Consider the following 6,115-nt stretch of genomic DNA (forward strand, 5'->3'; position numbering starts at 1 on the left):
GGATGAGGGGGAGAGGATGACAGAGGGGGAGAGGATGACAGAGGGGGGAGAGGATGAGGGGGAGAGGATGACAGAGAGGGGGAGAGGATGAGGGGGAGAGGATGACAGAGAGGGGGAGAGGATGACAGAGAGGGGGAGAGGATGACAGGGAGAGGATGACAGAGAGGGAGAGAGGATGAGGGGGAGAGGATGACAGAGAGGGGGAGAGGATGAGGGGGAGAGGATGACAGAGAGGGGGAGAGAGTGACAGAGAGGATGAGGGGGTGAGGGGGAGAGGATGACAGAGAGGGGGAGAGAGTGACAGAGAGGGGAGAGGATGACAGAGAGGGGGAGAGGATGACAGAGAGGGAGAGAGGATGAGGGGGAGAGGATGACAGAGGGGGAGAGGATGACAGAGAGTGAGAGAGGATGACAGAGAGGGGGAGAGGATGACAGAGAGGGAGAGAGGATGACAGAGAGGGGGAGAGGATGAGGGGGAGAGGATGAGGGGGAGAGGATGACAGAGAGGGGGAGAGGATGAGAGGATGACAGAGAGGGGGAGAGGATGAGAGGATGACAGAGAGGGGGAGAGGATGAGGGGGAGAGGATGACAGAGAGGATGTCAGAGAGGGGGAGAGAGGATGACAGAGAGGGAGAGAGGATGAGGGGGAGAGGATGACAGAGAGGGGGAGAGAGTGACAGAGAGGGGGAGAGAGTGACATAGAGGGGGAGAGAGTGACAGAGAGGATGAGGGGTGAGGATGAGGGGTAGAGGATGACAGAGAGGGGGAGAGGATGAGAGAGAGGGGGAGAGGATGAGGGAGAGAGGATGACAGAGAGGGGGAGAGGATGACAGAGAGGGGGAGAGAGGATGAGAGAGAGGGGTAGAGAGGATGACAGAGAGGGGTAGAGGATGACAGAGAAGGAGAGAGGATGACAGAGAGGGGGAGAGGATGACAGAGAGGGAGAGAGGATGACAGAGAGGGAATTTCTGTGAACATAGTCTAATGGACCGACTTGGAAAAAGACAGCTCCTGCACCTCTTCAGTCCCAAGTCAAGCACTGTAAAATGCACCCTATTTCATATATCGTGCACTAGCTCCTACCAGGCTCCGGTCAAAAGTAGTGCACTAAGAAGGGAACAGGGTGTCATTTGCTGCAGCTAGCGACTGGAACTAGCAACAACAACAACAAAAAACACAGTCAAACTGGACAGTTTTATCTCCATCTCTTCATTCAAAGACTCAGTCATGGACACTCTTACTGACATATTGTGGGTGCTTCGCGTGACGTATTGTCGTCTCTACCTTCTTGCCCTTTGTGCTGTTGTCTGTTGCCCAATCATGTTTGTACCATGTCTTGTGCTGCTATATTTTTACATTTTCAGTCATTTAGCTGACGCTCTTATCCAGAGCGACTTCCTGCTACCATGTTGTTCTGCTGACGCTCTTATCCAGAGCGACTTACTGCTGCCGTGTTGTTCTGCTACCATGTTGTTCTCATGTCCTGTTTCTGCCATGCTATGTTGTGGTCTTAGGTCTCTCTTTATGTAGTGTTGTCTCTCTTGTCGTGATGTGTGCTTTGTCATATATATATATATATATATATACACTGCTCAAAAAAATTAAGGGAACACTTAAACAACACAATGTAACTCCAAGTCAATCACACTTCTGTGAAATCAAACTGTCCACTTAGGAAGCAACACTGATTGACAATAAATGTCACATGCTGTTGTGCAAATGGAATAGACAACAGGTGGAAATTATAGGCAATTAGCAAGACACCCCCAATAAAGGACTGGTTTTGCAGGTGGTGACCACAGACCACTTCTCAGTTCCTATGCTTCCTGGCTGATGTTTTGGTCACTTTTGAATGCTGGCGGTGCTTTCACTCTAGAGGTAGCATGAGACGGAGTCGACAACACACACAAGTGGCTCAGGTAGTGCAGCTCATCCAGGATGGCACATCAATGCGAGCTGTGGCAAGAAGGTTTGCTGTGTCTGTCAGCGTAGTGTCCAGAGCATGGAGGCGCTACCAGGAGACAGGCCAGTACATCAGGAGACGTGGAGGAGGCCGTAGGAGGGCAACAACCCAGCAGCAGGACTGCTACCTCCGCCTTTGTGCAAGGAGGAGCAGGAGGAGCACTGCCAGAGCCCTGCAAAATGACCTCCAGCAGGCCACAAATGTGCATGTGTCTGCTCAAACGGTCAGAAACAGACTCCATGAGGGTGATATGAGGGCCCGACGTCCACAGGTGGGGGTTGTGCTTACAGCCCAACACCGTGCAGGACGTTTGGCATTTGCCAGAGAACACCAAGATTGGCAAATTCGCCACTGGCGCCCTGTGCTCTTCACAGATGAAAGCAGGTTCACACTGAGCACGTGACAGAGTCTGGAGACGCCGTGGAGAACGTTCTGCTGCCTGCAACATCCTCCAGCATGACCGGTTTGGCGGTGGGTCAGTCATGGTGTGGGGTGGCATTTCTTTGGGGGGCCGCACAGCCCTCCATGTGCTCGCCAGAGGTAGCCTGACTGCCATTAGGTACCGAGATGAGATCCTCAGACCCCTTGTGAGACCATATGCTGGTGCGGTTGGCCCTGGGTTCCTCCTAATGCAAGACAATGCTAGACCTCATGTGGCTGGAGTGTGTCAGCAGTTCCTGCAAGAGGAAGGCATTGATGCTATGGACTGGCCCGCCCGTTCCCCAGACCTGAATCCAATTGAGCACATCTGGGACATCATGTCTCGCTCCATCCATCAACGCCACGTTGCACCACAGACTGTCCAGGAGTTGACGGATGCTTTAGTCCAGGTCTGGGAGGAGATCCCTCAGGAGACCATCCGCCACCTCATCAGGAGCATGCCCAGGCCAGGCGTTGTAGGGAGGTCATACAGGCACGTAGAGGCCACACACACTACTGAGCCTCATTTTGACTTGTTTTAAGGACATTACATCAAAGTTGGATCAGCCTGTAGTGTGGTTTTCCGCTTTAATTTTGAGGGTGACTCCAAATCCAGACCTCCATGGGTTGATAAATTTGATTTCCATTGATAATTTTTGTGTGGTTTTGTTGTCAGCACATTCAACTATGTAAAGAAAAAAGTATTTAATAAGATTATTTCATTCATTCAGATCTAGGATGTGTTATTTTAGTGTTCCCTTTATTTTTTTGAGCAGTGTGGGGTGGGGGGTGGGGTGGGCTGTGGGCTGGGGTGGGCTGTGGGGTGGGGTGGGGGGTGGGGTGGGCTGAGGGGTGGGGTGGGCTGAGGGGTGGGGTGGGGTGTGGGGTGGGGTGGGGTGTGGGGTGGGGTGTGGGGTGTGCTGTGGGGTGGGGTGTGGGGTGGGGTGGGCTGTGGGGTGGGGGGTGGGGTGGGCTGTGGGGTGGGGTGGGCTGTGGGGTGGGCTGTGGGGTGGGCTGTGGGGTGGGCTGTGGGGTGGGCTGGGGTGGGCTGTGGGGTGTGGGGTGGGGTGGGGGGTGGGGTGGGTGGTGGGGTGGGCTGAGGGGTGGGGTGGGGTGGGGTGTGGGGTGGGCTGTGGTGGGCTGTGGGGTGGGCTGTGGGGTGGGCTGTGGGGTGGGGTGGGCTGAGGGGTGGGGTGGGGTGGGGTGTGGGGTGGGGTGTGGAGTGGGCTGTGGGGTGGGCTGTGGGGTGGGGGGTGGGCTGTGGTGGGCTGTGGGGTGGGCTGTGGGGTGGGCTGTGGGGTGGGCTGTGGGGTGGGCTGTGGGGTGGGGGGTGGGCTGTGGGGTGGGGTGGGGTGGGGGGTGTGGGGTGGGGTGGGGTGGGGTGGGGTGTGGGGTGGGGTGTGGGGTGGGGTGGGGTGGGCTGTGGGGTGGGCTGTGGGGTGGGCTGTGGGCTGGGGTGGGCTGGGGTGGGCTGTGGGGTGGGCTGTGGGGTGGGCTGTGGGGTGGGGTGGGGTGTGGGGTGGGGTGTGGGGTGGGCTGTGGGGTGGGGGGCGGGCTGTGGGGTGGGGGGCGGGCTGTGGTGGGCTGTGGTGGGCTGTGGTGTGGGGTGGGGTGCGGGGTGGGGTGCGGGGTGGGCTGGGGTGGGCTGTGGGGTGGGGTGGGGGGTGGGGGGTGTGGGGTGGGGTGGGGGGTGTGGGGTGGGGTGGGGTGGGGTGTCACCAGAATATGAATAAAACACATAATAGAAACAGGACAGAAACAGGACAGCGTACTCGTTAGATTAGAGCGTACTCGTTCTATTTCTATGAAACTAATATCAACCACTTTCTACCAACACCTCCATTGCTATAACAGCCATGGGGTTCAAAATGTGATGTAATATTAATAATATGTATTCTATACCAGACAAAGACATCCTACCATCCTCTCCCTCCCTGTCTTTGGCTGTTGCTAGTAGAGAGTAAAACTGGAGGATCCTTCGATGCATATGCCAAATAGCCCATCTGTCATCATCATTTATTTTCAACATGACACAGAGAAGATCATAAGTTGTCAACAGCTGTAGGAATGGCCTGCAGTGGGAAATACATTTAATTCGTTAAATGTTAGGCCCATTCCCTTCAGTTATGGTTACTACAGGCAGCTGATGGCAAAATATCTGAGGTAGACCTACTTCATGGCTGGTTGCCGAGACTCGTAATATTGTCTCGAGCAATTAGACTACACATAGTCCTGGAGGTCAAGCTCGTTTGCATAATTCCGTCCAATATTTCCTATGCCCTGCTGACCAGTAGGTATTCCACATCAATAGTCTACATACAGGATATCATCTGATGTGGACATATCCAAGGTAAAAGACTGACGACGTGATTTTAACTACGGTTGCTATGTCAGTCTTCTGTTCACTCAAACCCCCGCTACAGATACATAGGAGACGCCAATATCAGCAACATTTGCTGTTTTAGTTGTGCGCACATCAACAGTTACAGTTGATTTCAATGTAATAGCATTTATTGATAGGCTACAGAAAAAAATATGAATCTGGTTAAAACACGGAAACATAACTGCCAACACGGAGACACAAGACTCGATAAATGTAGTTGTCTATTTGACATGGGCTTGACAGATCATGGTTATTGTTGTGCCAAGATGCATGATTCATTTTCCGCCTTCATACACCGGGTGGCACGTGCCAAAACATTCTAAAATAATGCAAAGCTATCAGCGTATTTCACAGATTCACTAATTATAGATATGTCTGAGCTAAAACGACGTTGACGGGCGGCTTTTCATAAAGACTTCCAAATTGGTTATGCTCAAAATGTGTAGAGGTAACCTACTAGCTAGACAGCCGCTGACGCCGGAAGAGAAGAGGAAAACAGAGGTACATCGCTACACCGTCGCAGTCTTTCACTTGAAACAATATAACCACCCACCTAACGTAGCGGATCCAGCGCTGGAGACAGTTGATCAAGCTGCTTATCTAATAGTTGAACACTGTTGCTCGTACGTTCCATCCGTTCTGTTTGCTCGCTGTTGTTCCACTGCTCCGACACACGATATTACTTGTTACTGCTTTCTCTTCAGTTGTATCGATGCAAACGCCTATCACCTACTTTACTAGACTGTGGTGTAATCATTAGTCCAACGAAACGAGAGTTTCTATTGGACAAATTCAGGTAGGTCCTTCCCCGTTTCGTTCAGTTTGCTTCCGTTTAAGAAACATTTTGCAACAGAATTGGCATAATAAATATGCCCCTTGTACCCTGAAATTGCCAGCCGGTTTGCGATTGGACCACCTGCAGAAGACCAATTCGTAATGTGTCATTGCAGAGGGTTGGTTTAACGCGTCGAAGGGCGGGATTAGAACGTACCAATGCTTTTAAAGAGACAGTCAACTCCATTTGAAATATTTGTGCAACAGCTCACTGCCAAATATTGGAGCATTATAAAGCTAACAGTATTTTGATGAATACAAACGTAATATTTAATTTACTCTTCCAATGATTTGAGGCCACAACCACAACTGTGTGTATGCCAGTCCAATTATAGTTACATTTGCATACTGGAAAAAAATAGCATTTGCATATTCACACCCATAGAATTTAAGATAACGTTGAGTTTTAATCAATTTGAACATTTTAATCAAGTGAATTAAATAAGTAATCAACCACAGTATATTATAGGATAAATCTCAACACAGTTGATTGATTTACCAGGTTTAGGTATCC

At 51.6% G+C, this 6,115-nt stretch overlaps 1 protein-coding gene across 2 annotated transcripts in view; it reads right to left on the reverse strand.

Moving 5' to 3' along the window:
* LOC311106149 (protein-tyrosine sulfotransferase 1) overlaps positions 1-5,691 on the reverse strand; it is an 87,924-nt gene extending 82,233 nt beyond the window's left edge. Inside the window, exon 1 of one of the 2 annotated variants that reach the window (XM_084148479.1) lies at positions 5,321-5,691. The gene's annotated coding sequence lies outside the window, so the exon portion shown is untranslated. The remainder of the gene's footprint in view (positions 1-5,320) is intronic. The other variant, XM_084148478.1, reaches the window with a different exon arrangement.
* Between the last annotated feature and the right edge of the window lie 424 nt (positions 5,692-6,115).

Source organism: Coregonus lavaretus, assembly GCF_964263955.1.
Source record: "Coregonus lavaretus genome assembly, chromosome: 30".
NCBI classification, from domain to species: domain Eukaryota; kingdom Metazoa; phylum Chordata; class Actinopteri; order Salmoniformes; family Salmonidae; genus Coregonus; species Coregonus lavaretus.